We start from the raw sequence: 19788 nt of genomic DNA on the forward strand, positions 1-19788 counted from the left end.
CCTGGCTTGCCGCAGGTGGAAAAAAGCAGTCCAGGCAACAGATGCGACTTGGGTCTCCATAGACAGGGAGGAATCCAAGATCACACCAAGACTTTTAACCAATGAGACGGGCACCAACGGGGCCCTTCCAAAGGCTGGGAGATGGAACTCACATCCGACAGCTGAAGGCCCAAGTACAGGACCTCCGTCTTCGCAAGGTTCAACTTCAGTCTGCTCTGCTTCACCCAACCAGACACGGCCTCCAAAGCTCTCAGAAGGGCATCCAGGACAGAGCCAGGTCGGCAGCCCATCAATAGATACAACTGGGTGTCATCTGCATACTGGTGACAACCCAGCCCGAAACTCCGCACCAGCTGGGCAAAGGGGCGCTTATAAAGATTGAACAACGGGGGAGAGTATCGCCCCCTGTGGGATGCCACATACCAGTGACTGGTGTGTCTCTGGTCAATCACATTCTTGTAAATATGTTATAATATATATAGTTCATGCAAATGTTGGTATCCTTGAGTGCTTGTTGCTATTGGTTGTTGGTTAAGTCTGGGGCGGGGTTTGTATGTATATATTGAGGGGTTCTGTTCTACTGTCTATCTGTTCTGGTTGGCAATAAAGCACGTTGTTTGAGCTAAATCACTCTGGGCTGGAATTACTCTGAGCTCCAGGCTCAGTATACAATAGAGTGTTAAGAGACAAACACCTTTTTTCATTCTTTGTTTTGGCAAGGACTAGAAAATGGAGAGAGAGAACAGTCAATAGATATTTGGGGCACGTTTGTGGGGGGAGGGTAGAGACTAGGAAGCATTAGCTGCTACAGGGAAGTAGTACTGTCTACTGTAGACTGGCCACAGAACCTGTGCTCAGTTCTTCCTTGTGTCTGGCATTGCAGCAAACAATGGGTGTATCCTACCTACCCCTACCTCCCACTCCACTGAGTAAAGTCTGAAAATTTCCTCCATCCTAAAGAGTCTTAATCCAATTTAAATGGCTCTTCTCTTCCCTACCTTAATTCATCCATTTTCTTTTTTCTTTTGCCCATTGCGTCCTACCCTGTGACTGTCCATCTTTCTGTATCCATTTCTTCTCCAGACCTGAGCAATTCCTGTCCCTTGGTCTTGTTCCCTTGTAGAGGAAAGTGTTCTTCTCTATATCTCCCTCACCACCAGCATTGCAGCCTTGTGCTCTTTCATTTTACACTTGTTACTCCTGACAGGTTGAGGCACTTGAATAATGGAGAGGGGTGAGGTCAGCTGTAACCTGATTCAAGGATGCTGCATGGCTCTGTGGTTCCTTCCAGCAGCAGACAGCAGGATGGGATGAGGCATGAGCTCTCTTCTTTATCTGTTCCTCAGCTGTTATCCCCACTTCTAGGGATCAGGTTGGTTTATTTTCCATATTGGCTGTATTTCTCTCTATTGGAATTGAGTGGCCAGAGTTGCAATCTGATGCTGGCCTCTAACAGGTGACTCAAAAAAACTCCTTTAATGCACTGCATGAGCTCTTTTGAGTCTGCTGAGCTGCACTTACTAACTTCATTCCCAGCAGCACCGTAGCTGTGCCAGAAGGCCAGCTCTGTACACAGAGGCGTTCTCATTTGCTTGGGTTTGTGTAAGTGTATTCTTTCTTTTGTGGCAGGGCTTTTTTTCTGCTGGAATGTGGTGGAACGGAGTTCCGGCACCTCTTGAAAATACTTGGCAATAGCACATGAAAATAATATTATTTCAAAGAATCCCGTGATTCTTTGAAATTCTTCCTCATTTCCCTCTTGAGAGTTCCACCACCTCTTTTCCCAGAAAAAAAGCCCTGTTTTGCAGCTTTACTTATTACTTATTAGTGCAACAGGAGAAGGGTGGGCAATGCCTGGGCTGGTCACTGAGCCTCTCACAAAATATGTGGCAAGGTAAAATTGCACAGGCTGATAATGACACGGTGCCACCCAAGTCACTTTTGTCTCAGCTTCTCATGAGGTCAGGAGGCTGGGGATGTAGCCATACTAGGAGTATTATCCTCTTGGCCTGAGGCAGGACTTTAAACATTTCAAACATCATTTAGGAGAATGGGAAAAGGAACTGAATCCATATCCAGTTGCTTCAGGACTAGAGGAGTGGTCAGGAGGCCTTGCGCTATGCAGCTGTCCTCTTATTCATGAGATTTTTTAAAATATATATTTTTAACAAGTTAAACAAAATGGATTACGATGACAAGAAGTAGAATGCATAAAGATCAGGAATTTCATTAGTAATATTAATCCCTTTTACTCTCATGCTTACTATGTGAGGTTTTGTATTTCTATTTATGATGGCTGCTTCTTAATAACAAATATAATACATGGTTATGATATTAAATATAATTTTGATTCTTTATATATAGTTATATATTTACAGTTACGGCATTTAAGGTGCAAATAATTTGTACTAGAAAACGTGCATGATGGGTCAGCTCATTGGTCACTATTAAGGTCAGCATTTTCTAGTCTGAGTGGCAGCAGCTCTCCAGGATCTCTGAAGCAAACTAGATGAAACAGTGTTTTAAGAGTTGTGTCTCAGTTCCTCTACCAAAATCTCATACTATCAGCTGCATGTCAAACTGCTGGGAACTCATTTCCAAAGTGTATAGGATCCAGATGTGGATCAAGGCTATGGCATGAGGGGAGAGGGTTTCAGCCTCCCACACATGAACTGAAACAGCTCCACTGGGGAAATTGTCTCATCTAGTTTGCCCCTCAGGTAGAGATCTTTCCCAGTAAGATGTCTTTTTAAACTTCCTGATCCTTTTATCTGGAGATGTCAGGGATCGAACCTGTAACCTTCTCCACTACTGAGCCAGATCCCCTCCACTCCATAAGATTTGAAGTGACATATGTGATTTTAAGTAAGAAAATAATGTACGTGTGTGTTATAACTATGCCTGAATAATCTTGTGCTATGCTATAAGACCAAGATGTGCCTCTAATAGAACTATGAAATATGTGGTTTGATGATGATAAGATGTACAGGGATATGAAACATAGATAAGGAAAAATTAAGGCATAAACAAGTGAAACACAATTTTATGTATGTTTAAAAGTAAATGTTAAACAAGTTATATGAGAAAGATGATGTCAGATCAGATAAATATCCCTTTGAACAATTAGGAGAAGAGACCCTTTTGAAGTGTCTTTAAGAAATGTATTAAAAGGCCAGTTTTTGAGTAAAAAAAAACCACCAAACCCTAGGCAAAATTCTATCTGACTTACAAAGGACTAGATTGCTTCTTGTACATAGTCAATAAAATAGTGCCTTTATCTGGCCAACTAAGCCTTAGAATTCTATAGAACTGGCTAGGAAGCAAAATTTCATGATGGGTTTGATCTGTATGAAGGAATAGGAAAATAGGATAGCATAGCAACTGCTTAAAGACTGAGCTGTGAACAATGAAGATACATTACATCCTAAAGCCTTGTTCTTTCTGAGTAATAAGTAAAAGATCTCCATGCTGTGAAGGATATTGTTTAGATCTTCACTGGCAGCCATGTTGTAAAGGACAACAGAACTGAGATTAACACAGTTTACAACATCCTGAGTTATATTGCCCCAAGGCTGCAGCCCGGATCACATGAGAATCCTAAAATTCAAACTCCAACAATCATGTGAAGATATAGAGAAAGATGCAGCAAAGCAAATGTAAGCAGCATTATACTGTTTGTTTGTGTTCTTGGATCTCTGGAAAAAGATGTAATACATACAATGTCCAGAGAACCTAACAGTGTAATCCTAAAAACACTTGACTGGGAGTAAGCTCCACTGAATACAGTGAGTGGGATTCTTTCTGAGTAGACCTAACTACTTCACACAAACTTGCTATCTTCCACTCTGGTTATCTGAAATTTATCCCCAACTTGATATCTTGGGTTGAATCCAGACTAAATTTTCTGCTGACAAGCACTTTGATCAAATGGGAGTCTGGAGAAGGGAGGGGGAATTGGTAGAAATTATACCTCTGGTTAATGGAAAATTTTGTCTGTATCCAATCCATTGATTGCATGAAAGAATGAGGCTATAATAAAAAATGTGGGATTAATGCTGCTCTTCTCAGGCTCATCTTGTTTTAACAGCAACTAAGTAGCACCAGCGTTGTTAGCAGTGACATGTATGAAAATTGGCTGCTATTTCTGATTGATGGTTCAAGGAACTTCCCACCCCACCAATTTCATCACCATTAGAACTTGACTAAAATTGGGACATGTAATGTGTGTACATACTTGCTTTAAGTGATTGCAGAGCATTTATGTTTTCTGCATGTTTCTTTTAAGTACGTGTATATACTCTCTACATGCTTGCTCTATTGATGTGACTTGATTGTTGCAGCTTACAGTGACTGCCCTCCCATAAAAATAAGTGTTAGTCGCATTTGCCTGGCAGCTGGGTCATATGAAGCAGACGCAGGTAACAGCAAACTTGAGGCAGTAATGAGTAATAAAGGCAGTAAATGTTTATGAGTAAGCCAAGCTCTCAAATATGTATGAAACTGTCTTTATAATAACTGTGGTTTTTAAAAGAAAAAGGTTCTTCTCATTTATATGTATCTTAGTTTGGAGGTTTGTATTTTGATTTCTAAATCACTGGGATGGATGACAGGCACATTTAAAATGTTCTCCACAGTGATAAGGACCACACAGAGAGAGTTTCAAAAATAAGATGAAAACTCAGTCTACCCCCACCCAGTGCAAGCACAACGGTGGAGATGGGAAATCTGAACAAATAGGAGTCTCAGTCTAGTGTAGTAGTGGTATCTGAAAAACTAACAAAATTTTATTCCACTATAAACTATAGAGCTGCTACACCACATTCAGGTCACTGAAAGCTTTCCCATCACAGGGAAACTGGCATTACTGCTACTCCCACACAGCATTGTAGTTCTGAAAAGGGAGGGGAAAACACTGACAGAAAGAACTGAGTTCAGAAAGTTCAAGCCTACGTACATACAGCAGCAGAAGCTAAACATACACAGTTCAGAGTCAGCTGCTGATAACCCCTTCACAGGTAAGTTTCAATTTCTCCAAACAAAAAATGTATGTACAATAAGATTAACATGCTGCCAAACCGTGGGTGGATGAAGGTCCTTGGTCATGGTTAATGCAGTACCTGGTTTCACAGAAAGCTGTTTGTTATCCACAATGCCAGACTCGGGAACCTCAAGGTTCCTTTTCAAAGGTAAGGGTGTGGCAGGTGTCCTTGCTTGTGCTCAAAGCATGTTTGAATGTGTTGTGGTGCTTTGAAATAGGAGAAGATTGACTCTGCCTGGCCTTCAAGCAACTGATAATACAGCGCTTAAGAAAGAGAGTGCTCAAGTGCTTGGAGAAATATTCCTGTCTTTCCACAACATTCTTTACTGGTGAAACAGGAACTGAAGCAACCAGAATCAGATGCATTCTTAGAAGTAGACCATAGAATCCATGGGGACAGTAGCAGGGTTTCTGTTGGTATCTCCGAACTAAAGGCAGTGAAAGCCTAACGTGGCAGTATTGTTAATGTTTTGCTTGTATGTATTCAGAGAGGTAGAATGTGGAATTAAGATTGCAATACTAAGAACAGTATCCTGAGTGTAAGCCCCATTGAATAAAATGGGACTTGCTTACACAGAAACCTGTTTAGGATTGCTTCCTAAACTGCCCCTATGCTGTACTTCTTGGGTTTTCTTGTAAATCCATTTGTTGTCTATCTTGTTTAGAAAGAAAGACAACATTTTTCATAATTGGCTTGGAAAATGTTCCTATACTGTCCCTCTTTCTGGCCATAGTGATTTCTTTACCACTGAAGCATTTTTGTTTATTCTTCACCAATTGCTTTATCACACCTTTTCAGTCATTCATATGCATGTGAATGTATGTATTTCTAATTTTGTCTGCCAATTTATTTTAGAAAACTAAACTACTTCATAAGTTCGACTTTCTACTGCCACCTTTATTCTGGCAAACTGGGCCAACTATATGGGTAGATATGTGGGTACAAGTGTGCAAAGCTGTCACTTATTTCAGATGCAGATATGCAAAGGTGAAAATAACTTCAATTTCTTACCAATACTGTCTCTCTCGGAGGGAGGGGGCTCAAAGCAGAAGGTGGAAGGTACTATTACCCAATGTGGATGGTCTCCTTGTGAGTTTGGGGAATTAGCATGCAAAGAGAGGCAGTAGGATGTGGGTAACAGCGAGATCCTCCACCAAATTATACCGGGTCCCTCCCCCAAGAGGACTCTCGAAATGACTGAGTATTTCAAATGAAATAGTTTTTATTAAAGGGAAAGCGAACAGTCAAACAAGAACATATGCCACACACATACAGAGCTGCTAGGAAAAGCAGTGGGGAGGTAGAATAGAATTTCAGGGAATGGGCTACAGTTACCATCCAGAAGAGAAGAGTTGTCCGCAGAGAAAAGCAGCTTGAGCGACCAGCACTTTAGCAGGAAGGCTCAGATGGGATCTGAGGTTATAAGCAGTGGACCCAAGGAAGTACACACACACTGGATGGGCCTGGAGTAGTCCAATTATACTGTGAAATGTACTCTGGGGCAGGATGGCATCTTCTGCCCCAAAACAATAGCCAAATGTTTGTCTCCAGGGCAAGACAAAGAAATGGAGGAACTTCAATAAAGTTCTCCTGGGCGGAACAATCAGAGATAATAGACGACCGGTGATGGCTGGATGGGAGTAGTTATCACAGCTCTAATTTTCCTTGAATAGGGAAGAGGAGAAAGGGAGATCAGAAGGGTGTGCTATGAATGAATCGGGGGGGTTCTCAAGTACCTGTGTTGTCTGGATGTCTGCCCATCTCCAGGATGTGGAGAGCTGAAATGCCAATCTCACCTCAAGCCTTGAATTCTGGTAGTTCTCCATTTCCTGTCCAGGATCTGGCAATTGCTTCCTACTCAGCCAGGCAGTTTTGCAGTATTTAAAATGCATGAGGAGGGGGACTTATGATCCTCCATATCCATAAGTGCTCCCCCAAAAGTGTAGGCTACGGAGCACTGCTATCATTACTAGAGATGGGCATGACCACCATTACGATTTGGGGAAAAAAACCCGATAATGGAGTCTGCGCCATCGGGACCGGGCTGATCAGTTCCGTCCACAACAACAGATCCAGCATTCGGGTGGGGTGCTTGCTCGGGTATTGATCGGATCAATTGGTTTCTGTTCGGGATTGCAGACACTCTGGCGCCAGCCATCTCTTCCCGGGGAAACGGAGCCCTGGGGAAACGGAGCCAGGGGAATGCCTGAGTTGTTTGCCCTCCTTCTGTCGCCCTGGAAATGCGAATGGAAGCCCAGCTTTCCTTGATCAGTAGGGCTTTCTTCCAACCACGGAGCAGCCAGCAACGCATCACCATTTGGGAGAAGAGAGGGGAGGGCAGGGGAAGGGGGTGTTCTTCTGTAGCCATGGGCACTTGAATCTCATCCCTGCAAAGCCTGAGAGGCAGCTCTGACGGCCAAACACAGCCCTCCTGCGTTGCAGACCCAGGCTTATAAATAGCCACGTGCTCCGTGACTAAGAGCCAAGCTACAAGTGACGCCTGACACAGGTTGGACACTTGTCAACTTCCCTCAAGTTTTGATGGGAAATGTAGGCATCCTGGTCTTGCAGCTGTAATGGAGAGTCAAGCTGTAAAACCAGAACGCCTACATTTCCTATCAAAACTTGAGGTAAGCTGACAAGTGTCCAACCTGTGTAAGGCATCACTTGTAGCTTGGCTCTAAGTTTCACTTTCTGCTTGCGGTGGAGTGGGACAGAGCTCTTGCTTGCTGCTTTTGGAGACAGAAAGCGAGAGAGAGAGAGAGAAAGCTTTAGCTTTGTGCTGGGCTTCAGTGGATAGGCAATTAAGGATCTGTCTCCTCTGGTTCCAGGGCTGCTGCCTAGCTCTGGGGCCAAGCTCGGTGGGCACCTCGCCTGAGGGCTCACCTACACACATTAGTGCCTGGTCACTCAGGTCTGGCCGAGTGGTGGTGGGGGGCTAGGGCTCTAGTCTCTCTCTCTGGTTTCAGGGCTGCTGCCTAGCTCTGGGGCCAAGCTCGGTGGGCACCCCGGCTGAGGGCTCACCCACATACATTACTGCCTGGTCACTCAAGTCTGGGGGAGTGGGGGGGGGCTAGGGCTCTATTCTCTCTCTTTCTCTGGTTCCAGGGCTGCTGCCTACCTCTGGGGCCAAGCTCGCTGGGCACCTCGGCTGAGGGCTCACACAGTGTCATCTCCTCCTGCGTTGTTGGCTGGCACTATGAGGCTCCGGGTGGGGGAAAAGAGTGGCCATGGGGGGAAGTGCAGGGATTGTCCCAGTTGCAGCATGGGAAGCAGTGCTGCACAGGGCTCTGGAGCAGCAGTGACTACTGCTCACCCCAAATCATCAGCTGAGGTTGTGGAGGAGGCCCAAGAACTCTTGCCGGCAGCAGAAGAGGAACTGGAAAAAAATTGGGGGGAGGAGGAGGCGGCGGCTGAGGGATCATTGGAGGAATGGTTGGGGTTCGAGGAAACCTCCAGTCCATCCCCATCCCAAAGTACTGGTGCTGCTGTCCCTGCCTGCACTCCACTCACCACTCCGTCTTCCATTGCCAGCACCATGGCACAGCCAGCAGCAACCCTTCATCCTCCCTTCCCTGGAACCTTAAGCGGGCCACGGCTCAAGAGCAATGTTTGGAGGCACTTCCGGGCCATTGGTAATGACCCCCGTGCAGTGCGGTGCTGTGTGTGTGGGGCCATGGTGCGCAGGGGCAATGACCTGCAGCACCTGTCATCGTCGAACCTCACTCGGCACCTGAAGAGGTACCACCTGAGCCTGTGGTCTCTGTCCTCAGGCAGCGAAACTTCTTTGGGGGGGAAATGGAGGGCGGCCAGCTAGTCTGATCCAGGATCAGTGGGAGGGTCTCCGGAATGCAGCCAGAGCAAGAAGCCTTGCCCCGAGGGTGTGGCTGGTGGGAGTGGAAGGCTCAGGCAGGCCTCCCTGGGGGAAGTTGTTCCCTCAGGGTCGGGGGTGGTGCCGCTGAAAAGGGTGAGGTCAAGGGCTCAGGAGGCGGGCATTCGTGTGGTGGCGCAGACGATCACCCTGCAAGGCTTCCCCCTGTCAGTCATGGAGGGCGTGGGCTTCCAACTGCTGCTTGAGCACTTTGCCCCATGGTTCGACATGCCGTCACGGTGCACTGTTGGGCGTCGAGTCGTGCCCGCCCTGTACGAGGCGGTGCGAGACATGGTGTGCAGAGACCTGTCAGCAGAACAGGGCAGAACAGTCCACTTCACGGCCGACCTGTGGAGCAGCTGCCATCACGGGTACCTGGCCATCACCGCCCACTGGTGGCAACCGCAGGAACTCCGCCTCCCCAGGCCAAAGTCTGGCCGCCGTAAAAAGGCGCCCAAATTGAGCTTACATTTTACTGCTAGTCGGTACTGGCCTATATCTGCTCACTTTTATTCCTGCACATATCCTATGCTTGCAATGTGTCAGAACATTTTACTGGCAGCAGCTAGATAATGAAAGCTTGCTTTCAGCCTGTGTCCTTGCTTGCATCCCCTCATACAACATGCAAAAATAACTCATACTGACATATTGAGAGTAGTAAAAATTCAGTCCAGAGACTGGAACCTGAAAGTCTGTTTCTTTAAGGAGAATGAGTAATATATATAAAAGGAAATGAGAACAGGAAAGGGTAGGAGTGATTTTCTTTGGTTGCAGTTTGTCTGGATGTATTAACACATCCAGAAATGAAAGCAGAGCTGCTGAGGGTGCTTTGAGCACGTTACTATGCTGTATGAGCTCTCCCTTTGCTTGCATTTATGTTGAACCAAAGGAAAAAAATATAGAACAGCAAAATTTGAGTCTAGTGGCACCTTAAAGATCAACTAGATTTTCAGGATATAAACTTTCAAAGCTCCCTTTGTCAGATAGAAAGGGAAAATGTGTGTACAATGTGTACAATGCCAAGACCACGGCAATACAGCCCGGAAAACCCACAACAACCATCGTTCTCCGGCCGTGAAAGCCTTCGACAATACATCGAAAATGTGTTTTTCTTGAGTTTTTCTACATGCAATGGAGATAGAGTCCTTTCAGGCATTCTGATAGCTAAAGCGCATGCAGATAGTGGTGGACTGGAGCTCTCCTGGGAGAGTGGAGCCTGGGACCTCAGAGAAAGCAGCCGTTGAAACAGAGGTTGGAGCCTGAAAGCACTTACTTGGAGCAAGTTCTGCTAAGTTCAGTGGGACACTCTCCCCATCTAAGTAAGTACAGATATGATTGCATTTTGAAAATAAAGAGCTCAAGGTTCTCCAAGTAGCTAATCTCCAGTGCTGAATCATTGTCCCTACTGTGCTCTCAAAATAGAAGTGTTACTCCTACGTTGGTGTCTATCTCTGTTGACCTGCACACAGAAAAAGCGAGACGCTAAGATCTGAAGGACATGTTGGGGAAAGGGCTTGACTTCAACTTCAGAAGCCAAGAGATGGCAGGTGATAGTCCCTGTGGGAAAAATAGCTTGTGCTGTCCCAGTCCTCGCTATTGACTTTCCTCTCTGAGGTTGAACTTTATCCCCTGGATAATATGAGAAGGCTGAAACCAGCTACTAAGGTCCAGCCTCCCTAATTTTGCTGAGATGCACTTTTCCTGAAGAATGACCGAGAATCTTATTGAGCCACAACTCTAGGTATACTCTTTAGGAGGCCGTTTGGTGGAGGGTAAACTGTTCTATGCAAATGTACTATGCAATCCTAAGAGCACTTTCCTGGGAGAAAAGTCCATTGAAAAGACCTGAATAGGATTCTAAGTAGACTTGCTTAGAATTGCTCTCAGCTATATTTTTAGCTGTGCATTTTTAATACTATTTTTTTCTTTATTACAAAACCTGTGTTTTCTATTTTTGACTTTCATTTTCTCCTACCACTCAGATGGCAAAAAGAAAGCTGCATGTGTTAAGGTAGCATAAAATGCAGCAGATCGCAGCTGTTTTTAGTGTTAAGATATGCTCACAATTTTGCGTTGCTTAGCTATGGGATGGAGACAAAATGGTGGCTTTCGTTGTTCATCTCCATTTGAATGTAGACAAAGGCTGTGCTTGGTTGTTGTTGCTGTTGCTAGACTTGTCAGCAGACTTTGATACAGTGAACTGTGCTGGCCTGTTTCTACATTTGTAAGTAGAAGTAGGTATCAAGGGATGGGCTTTGAAATGGTTTAAATTGTTCCTTGTACATCAGACAAAGAGCCTAACTAGATATTATGGTGTCCTGTCCACCATGGAGACTTGTAGACATTTTAAGGATAGGATTTTATTCTTTCAAAAATGCTAGAGAGGCAGAGGCCTAGGCAGGCTTCCTCCAGAGGATTATAATCAACCCAGACTTATTTTTGGCAAAGTGAGTGAATTCAGCTGTGAAAATGTTTTTAGCCTGAAGAATGGCTCCCTATCTTGATATGGCCAAATTGGCCACGTGGATCAATCACAGTCTCCTCTAGGCTAGACTATTGTAACATGCACTAAAAAGGTCTGTTCTTGAAGACAATGCAGAAACCTCAGTTCAGGAGTGTACACATTACCCTTATTCTGCAGTCACTCCATTGGCTTCTAGTTAGTTCCTAGGTTCAGGTCAAGGTGCTGGTTATCTCCTTCATGGTCCAGGATCCATTACATTGCACTGGATTTTCTGGCGAACTCCAATCACTTTGCCATGACTCAGTTTTTCTGCAAACTTTTCATAGTTTTGGAGTGCTTTCAGTTTCATGCATGTTATTAACCACTGTTTTGCTTTTTTGCTTTACTGTTTTTTGATTGCAGTCTTTTAAATAAAGTATTTGAAACTCTGCCCAGATGTGGCATCTTAGACTTTGTTGGTGATCCAGGTAGCCCCTCTGCAATAAAGAGGCACTGCCAGGGGAATTAAGGTAGAGGTGACCTGCGTTCCATGAGTTTTTTTAAAAAAGCAAGTTGATGGCAGTGGGTTACTGTACCCCATCTATCCAGGAGTTCATTAGGAGAGACAGGAGGTGACAGAAGGGATAAGGGAGGTAGATCAGTCCACTGCCCAGAAAGGGGATCCTTAACTGATCCACTCCCACTCCTGTGCTTTTACAACACCAGGGTGGAAAAAATAATTCTCACACAAATTCTCTGTACACACGTACTTCTGAAGCCTTGGTTTAGCTGCTTCAGGCTTGTATGCTTACTCCTTCCTCCCCTTTTCCCTCCCTCTTTTTTGTTGCAGACAAAAGTTTGCTATTATATACAAACCAAGCATGGGAGGCATGATTCTTCAAAAGCCTCTGTGGATTGGTAGGGGCTATCACGCTTTCTCTTGAGTGCATGACTATTCAATTCCCTTCACCTAGCATGGCTCTTTCCACCAGATTGCTGTTTTTTGGTTTTTTAACATAAATTAGAGGTTGCCTGCAAACTAGAATCAGAGACCAAAAGCAAACAATGGCTTTCAGTTCTGGCTTGCAGAGAAACACTGGTTTGCCCAAACCATCATTCACAGTTCAGATGTAAAAGAACCATTGCTGCATGTTAAAACATAGCCACAATCTGAGCCCTGAGAGCCTAAGAAGGAACTCTTATGTTAACAGCTCCATTTAGAAAATTTTACTCTCTCATCTTCTTCCCATTGGTAGTACCTTATGCACATAGTGGCTGCTCCCACAGCCTTACAGTGGCCACTTTGAGTGATTTATAATTATATGGTAGCATTAGAGAACCTCAGATGTATAAAGTTTCCAGATGAAAATCCAGAAGCAGTGGCAGTATCTTTAGTGGGCTCACAACCTTCTTGACAGAAGGTTAGGCAAGCTGGGTAATCTCTGTGCCATTGAACCTACACAGATCATATCAAAAGGCTTAACTAGCCATGGCCAAAGAAATCTCTAATCATAACCTCTTGCAGTATTTAAAGTCCAAAGCCTAAACTAGATAAGGGAAAAAATAATGGGGGGAGGGGTCTTATCCCTTTCTGCCGCACAGTTTTCATAGTTTAATCCTACATCCCATCTCCAAGTTGTTTGCCCTGTTTGCACATGGGGAAAAGAATAAAGAATAAATAATGGCTTGGGGAGGGGGTTAGATCAAGAAAGGAAAGAAAGGGATCACCCCCCTAATTTCTTCAATACCATTTCCCTGAACAGATACGGGGCAGTTACTTGGAACAACAACAAAAACACCTTTTACCACAACAGCTATTTTGGCATATCAAAACAATGCAAAAGAATCCCAAGAAAGTAGATTAAAAGACCAATAGCAATCCTATACCATAATAAAGTTGCTTCACACTCTCGGCTCTGTTGCAACGAGCTTTATATTTAAAGAAAAAAGTTAGGATTCATTATGAAGTTCTAGTTCCCAAGAGAATGTTTCTGTTTGTGGAGCAGGAGTAGGTAGGGAGAACTGCTCTATCCTTGTATATCTGTTGTCCTGGCTTTGGTTACTGCATTCAGTATGTGACCAGCTTATGGAACTACAGCCCGATTTGTATGTTGCTGTTTTTTCTATGGTGAGTTTAAGATGCAGAATGGTAGGTTTAGCTTAGGCACTAGGAAGTTTGCCTGATGTACAAGCAGGGGGGCAATGGAACATTCCTCTTCCTTAACCTTATTTCATGGCAAGGGAGGGACTGGGCTACATGGCCTTTTGACCTCTTCTGGCTTTATCACTATTCTAGTCAAGGAAATAGTTTTTGTAAACATTCATAGCAATGTTGGTTTACAGTCATAATCTCTCTAGATTGCTTGTACTCTGAGCGACCTGGAAGTTTACTAGAAGGTAGGGGTGTATGTGTGGTGTGTGTCTGTGAGTGAGTGAGTGAGAGGGAGAGAGAGAGAGAGAAAGAAAGAGAGAGAACTAAGATAAACCAGAAACAATAAGTTCCGCATTCCAATTCAGGTTAATGTGACATTAGCACATTGTTGTGACACGCAAACTGCATGAGTGAAGTTTTTTGGCGTACAGATGCAGTGATGGAAAAGTTTCACTTGCTAAATGTCTGCTTGTTAAAAGCACTGGAGCCATACTAGACAAAAGCTGGTAATCCCAGTCAGAATACGAACTATACAAGCTAATAGTCCGACTAACAGGCTTCTTCCTTAATTAGTTGGCTTTTTTGTTAGATGACCTTGCTCTTGTGCCTTTAACAATGGTATAAGTGGAAATCTAGTAAGTTTCCTTCTATGCCAATGTAATACTGGCAAAGGCTTATACTCTTCTGTTAGTCAGTTAGGGGAAAAACTGCTACCAGGGTAAAATAAGTCAACAACTTTGCACAGACTCAAGATCCTATATAGCTTAATGAATAATATAAAATGGCAAAAAAAAAATCCCAGAACCTTGTCAAAGTTATAAATATGCTGACAAATGTCCCAAATCCATCAGCAGATCAGAGCAAGTAGAGTACTACTACTAATATAGTCTTTTAGTCTTTCCTTTTTAAATTAAATAATGAAATCATTTATAGCAAAGTGTCATGAGTCAGCCTCAGCCTCGACTGGCCATCTTACCTCTTGCCCCAGAGTCCTCCTCAGAGGATGAGCAGGAAGAGCCAGCAGGGGCTACTCTAGATCCAGAGTCAGCCATGGTAGAGCCAGCAGGATCTACTCTGGAGCCGGAGCCAGCCATGACAGCTGCTACTCCAAAGGAAACTCAGCAGGAGCAGCCAGAAACCTCTGCAGAGGCTGTTGGAGGCAAAAACTCCCCCAGAGCAAAAGAGAAACCTAAGCTCCCTGGGCCAGCTGAGAAGAGGAAAAATAAAGCAAAGGCAGCTCTGTTGGAGAGGAGAAAAAGTGCTCGTTTGCAGGCACAGCACCAGCTGGGGCTATCAGGCAAAGAGACAACACCTGCTCCTTGTTAGGACAGTATAAGAGAGAGAAGCAGAAGAAGCCAAGTGTGGAAGCAACTCAGCTTGCCATTCCCTGTGACCAGAGCACTGTGCTGCGCACCCTGCTCTGCATCTTGATTGATCGGACTCTGACCTTGGCCTGCCTCTCCTGCCTGCTCCTCTCTCTGACTGACGTATTGGCTCTGACACTTGACCTGACTTCTGGACTCTCATTTGCTGGCTCCTTGGCTACTGGCTTCCTGGCAACTAACCTTGGGACCATCTGCAGTACCAGTGAGCCACCTGCCTGTTGTGGTCAGCCCTGAGCGCGACACAAAGCTTGAAGTAACTAAAGCTTCAATGAAATCTGCAGTTTGTTAGGACCCTTTTGAGCATATAGTCATCTGCACTTGCAGAGAAAGGTTGGGAGAGATCCACTGTGCATTTTCCAGCTCATACGTCCTACAGCTGTAGTTGCCAACACTGGGTTGAGAAATTCCTGGAAATTTGGAGGTGGATTCTGGGGAGGAAGTGGTTTGGGGAGGGAGAGAGTATAATGCCATACCAACCACCATCCATAGCAGTCTTTTTCTCCTGAGGACCTGATCTTTGGAGATCAGTTATAATTCCAGAAGATCGCCAAGCTCCACCTAGGGGTTGGCAACACTGACAGCACATATAGAGCTAGCATCCTGGCTCAAATGGCCCCTTTGCCTGCCTGATCTACTGGGTGGGGAACCTGCTGAGTTTCTTCTTGCACGAGTAGGAGCACTGCTAGTAAAATACTGGCAGCCTCAAACTACCTTTACCCCATTTTCTAATTTATAGAGGATGGTCTAAAAAAGGCAAAGTCAGTGAATAACTAATAGCTAGAAAGATTTAAAACTAGTTCACATAAAGGGATTTAGTAAGTTTGTGTTGTTTTTTCAGTAGGAGTTTTGCTATTACCACATAAATGAAAGAATATGCAAATCTTTGATTATGAGAACTTACCAGCTAAAGTAGAAATAACAACCCCAGTACTATTCCAGGCTCACAGCTAAATTGTGGGGATTTAATAAAAACATTTGGGAACATAAATGGGCTTCTGCCATGATACTACAAAGGACTCCCAGTGATGACATTTCTGAATGCCCTTGGTTCCTCTCTCTGCTTCCATGATTTGGCTGATGTTTGCTTTAAGAATATGTGACTCACCTGCTTTGGCTATTCATGTTTTCTATCTATGGTAGACAGAAGCATATCTACCATAGACCTATCTATCTGTCATTTTAAAAAAACCCCAGACTATTGGTACATCAGTTGATTTTTTTCCTCTAGAAAAGTGTGTTCTGGTGTGGTACCCGGCCTTATGTTTTCAAGACTGCACCACAAATATTTGCAGAACTGAGCTAAACTATGATTCCCAGATTATGTATGCACCCAGTACATAACTCAAATCAAAGCAATTGAGATCCAAGTGGAGACAGGGTACCCAAGTAGATATCCTGCTGAGAGTCTGTTGCGATTTTTGCAAGAGTCCTACGTTCAGTCATGAAAGAGTTAAATTGTTATTCTGTTTGTTTAGTCAGATAGTTAGTTAGCTTAGGACCACTTAGGCCTTGAATAAAAGTTCCCACTATAGAAAGTCTTTAGTCTAAATGAAGGAATATAGGATTGTCTATTGGATGAGCCAGTTTATTGGGGGGCAAGTAGCTAGAAACATATAGCTACTTTTATTGCTCTTTGTTAAGTTCAGTCTCAGTTCTAAGTCTATCTCAGTCTTTCTCTCTAGCCATCAAGATGTAGCTAGTTAGTTAGATATTCTTTATTTTCTTACGAAATGTACCCTTTTCCCTGTTAAGTAGTAGAAGGATTTTTCTAGAGGTAAAACCACAGAAGTCTGTCTACTTATTTCCAGTTCACTAATATCAAACTGTGCTACTTTCTTTCCTTTTTAATTCTCATCACCAACAGAGTCTCTCTACATGAGACACCATTCCTTCCATGCTTGGACCATGTTCTTTCCAAAAAGATTTGAATAAAGCAGATTTGGGAAAGAGGATGGGAAAACTGGGAATAGGATGTCAGGTGGAAGCTTCCACACCAAAAGTCTTCACATTTGTAAACCAAGGTTGGGAAGGACCTCTGTGTGGAACTATCCCAAATTTGTACCTCAAGTGCCTGAAGATCAGACATGTGCTGTAGAGACAGATGCTGCCAAATCCAAAACAAAGCACAACTAACAATCACTACTTCCTCCTTTCTCAGATTTTCCTGCCTTGTTACCCATAGTTTCATAGGCATTGTTAGCTCTATAGTCACCCAACATTTCCTATTGCTATTGTAAACAGCAAGGGAAATCATTTTTCCCATTTCATTCATCAAAAAGTGAGATAATGGAGCCAGAAAATTGTCTAATTAAAGTCAGTATTGTCCCTGTGTTTATTTCTGAGGGGTGCAATCTTATGCTTGCTTAGCTTGGACTTACAACTGTCATGTGCAGACAGTATATTTTTAGCTGCGTTTCCCCCCCCATCTCTGGACTCCAGGGTTTCAGAGGCTTGCCACAAATCTTTCTGTACTTGCTTTCTTCAACATGCAACAAAGGCCTCCCTACTAAATATTTCTTAAGTGCTTAGTCATAGATAGGCTCTGCTGTATCCCCTGAGAGATTGTCAGGGTTAAGAGCTAAATGGGAAAGAGCATTTGCTGACACTGTAAATAATACATGAAGAATGCTAGAGAGATGCGTATTGTTCCTGCAGAAAACATATTGTACATTGCAAACACTGGCATTTCTCACCGTCATCTTCCTTTTCTACACTTGGAAGCCTGGAGTGAGGAACTGCTGATGGGGAGAGGAGAACAGCTACTGTCTTTGAGACTCCTGGATTTGTGTACTGTTGGGGGAAAAGAGTGCTCCTGAAGGTTCACGGATCTTGGAAGAGCTGATTATTCTGAATCCTGTGCTTTCTGATAACACTTGGACTTTGCCTAGGATGTTCCCTTTAATTAAGACATCTGGAAGGTTTTTTAAAACTCAGGCTATCTTTGGAATGCCAAGCTTCTTGGCTGAGAGTGAATCTTGGATTCCTGGCTTTGCTACTATCCCTTTCAGCCACCTGCATACTTACACTCTTGAAAGAAAACTCATTGGATGAAGAAGTAGACAGGTAAGCTTCTCATAGCTGGGATAAAAGCCCGGTGGTTTTAAGATTGCTTGCACAATAGTGATTTAATCTGTAATGAGCACAGTTTCTATGGACCATTCTCCATTATTTGTTTCAGTGCATTTCAGTGTTTTCTATCTTGTCTTTTTCCAGACCTCTTTTGTGATTTCCCTCTCCCTGTAAAATGCATTTGTAGTACCAGCCATCTGCATCAGGACTGACAAAGTGCTACTGAGCTATTCAATGGCTACTGTACCTTTAAACTTGTTGTCTCTGTTTTTTGTAAGTCTTCTGAGATTACTTCCTCAGTTGTGGTTCTGGTGCCCCAGCATTCCAGAGTAGATCCTTTACCTGGGTGAGGCTACTTTTTCCTTTGCCGCTAATGTGATTGTTCATTTTTTTCAAATGCTCTTAATTGCATTAGGAGCACAACTATGAAAAATAAACAAATGAACGCACACCCCTCTACACAGTAACTGAAGCCTATCCCATTTCTCACAGGGAACTGTCCACAAGAGATCAGGGATAAGCTAGAGAGAACTGGAGGCTGCTATAAAACAAAAGAGGTAAAGTGATTTCAAGGGAGTGAGATGGGAAGGGCTTTTCTTCCTGCCCCCATTTAAATACTCATTGCCTCTCCTTGGTGCTTGATTGATTACTACTTGAATCCATTCTTTTCCTGCAGCGGGGAGGGAGAAAGCTTCAGCTATAGCATTTTTGTCACTGCAACCTGTGCTGTTTCATTTTTCATAATTTTAATGTTGTAATTGCGTGATTATTATTATTTTTAAAAATGAGTAATCACACATGTTGCAAAGGGGAAACAGAGTACTTAATGTCCCCATCACCATTGCTGGAGTACCAGGAATTATCTGGAAGTAATTAATGAAATCTGCTGTGAAGTTAGAATAAATCAAGGACTGTGGGGAGGAGCAGAAATCTGCTGAACCAGTCTTAATGTGAAGTAAGCATGAAAGTTTAATGTTGCCCTTGGCGATGGGGGTTGCTAGATTTGTTTTACAGGGAGATATAGTAAGTGCCCAGCGCCTATTTTAATCTCACTTGCATCTGAAGGCAGAAAAGAAAGCCTGCAGCAGAGCATTAAGGTATTGTATGGAGCTACCTTGATTTTTGGTATTGGGATTGAGGCACAGAGCATGGCTCTCAAATGCACTGATCAACTGAATGCCATCAGAGGAGGAAATAAGCCATGAAATAACAAAGGCTTGTTTGTGAGGCAAAGGGCAATTAAAATGCTCAGATTACTCCAGGTGGGAAGGGGGAAGCTTTAGGGGGATAGCTGGACTGAGAAACAGGATGAACTTCTGGGCTAAAATCTCACCTTTTAGTCACTGTCAAGGGAATCAAGATGACTTTCCCCCTCCTGATATATAAGGTTCAACAGTGCGGGGAGAGACAACCCTATCTACTCAGAAGAAATCTTTTAATTAAAGAGATTGAATGTTATATAGTTCATATATGGGGGGCGGGGATGGCTTACACCTCAAGGTTCACAATCCAAAAGTGTACTAATCGGATAGCACTCCATCCAGGCTCAGCACTTATAAAATACCTTGTGTTGGCTGGTGGGGAGGGAGGAGGAGGAAGAATGAGGATGATTCACCTATCAAGTGCAGAGCCATTTAGTGCTATAGAAATGTAGGTGACTTTAGCCAGGAGATGGGCAATAGGCAGCTAGTGTCCTGCCTAAAGTCATTGCCATACCTACATGATAGGTATGGAAGACAAAGGACAGGAAGTGTCAGAGAGTGCCTGAGCTCAAGCCCTCAGGCAGAGCTTGCCCCCCCCCTCGCTCATGTATTAGGGAGTGGAGAAGG

General features: G+C 43.8%; 1 protein-coding gene across 3 annotated transcripts in view; it reads left to right on the forward strand.

Annotated features, from left to right (window-relative positions):
* Window positions 1-4970: 4970 nt before the first annotated feature.
* The window catches only part of LOC129329734 (alpha-1,6-mannosyl-glycoprotein 4-beta-N-acetylglucosaminyltransferase-like), a 37891-nt gene continuing 23073 nt past the window's right edge, over window positions 4971-19788 (forward strand). The window contains exon 1 of one of the 3 annotated variants that reach the window (XM_054979304.1): window positions 4971-5015. The gene's annotated coding sequence lies outside the window, so the exon portion shown is untranslated. Of the gene's footprint in view, window positions 5016-18451; window positions 18517-19030; window positions 19057-19788 lie in introns of those variants that run through there. The other 2 variants (XM_054979303.1, XM_054979305.1) reach the window with 2 other exon arrangements.

This window comes from Eublepharis macularius, chromosome 5 (assembly GCF_028583425.1).
Source record: "Eublepharis macularius isolate TG4126 chromosome 5, MPM_Emac_v1.0, whole genome shotgun sequence".
Lineage (NCBI taxonomy): Eukaryota > Metazoa > Chordata > Lepidosauria > Squamata > Eublepharidae > Eublepharis > Eublepharis macularius.